Here is a 518-nt window from a genome sequence, read left to right as displayed (position 1 = left end):
GCAATTCACATAAAACCTTGTACTGTATTCTGAACCAATCTTCGGTGGGCCGGCTTAAAAAGCTAGATCTGGCCCGCGGGCCGTAGTTTGCCCATTACTGGTCTAGGCACACACTATTGAGTCCAGGATGGTCGGTGATGCAGTCCAGCACCTGATTAAGGTGTTGCTCTCCTTGTCGACGTACAGTCACTACTTCTTGAATTTCATGGCAGCAAACACATTCAACTGCTGTAGGCATTTGCTGGCATTTACCACAAGTACACCTGAAATAAAAAAAAACAAGAAATACTGAGCGATGACACCATGAGCATACACTTTATTGAACAAGGGTATTGCTATAACAATCAATCAATAATTCTGTTGTTAATGACAACATTTCATTCAAAATATACAGGTGTATGGATGGAATGGATGGAATCTCCCTTTGAGATAAGGTGAGAAGCTCGGTCATCCGGGAGGGGCTCAGAGTCGAGCCGCTTCTCCTCCACATCGAGAGGAGCCAGATGAGGTGGCTTGGG

The sequence above is a fragment of the Hippocampus zosterae genome, chromosome 19 (assembly GCF_025434085.1).
Source record: "Hippocampus zosterae strain Florida chromosome 19, ASM2543408v3, whole genome shotgun sequence".
Taxonomy (NCBI): Eukaryota; Metazoa; Chordata; class Actinopteri; order Syngnathiformes; family Syngnathidae; genus Hippocampus; species Hippocampus zosterae.
The sequence above is the reverse complement of the archived record's forward strand: the minus strand, read 5'-3'. Positions refer to the sequence as shown.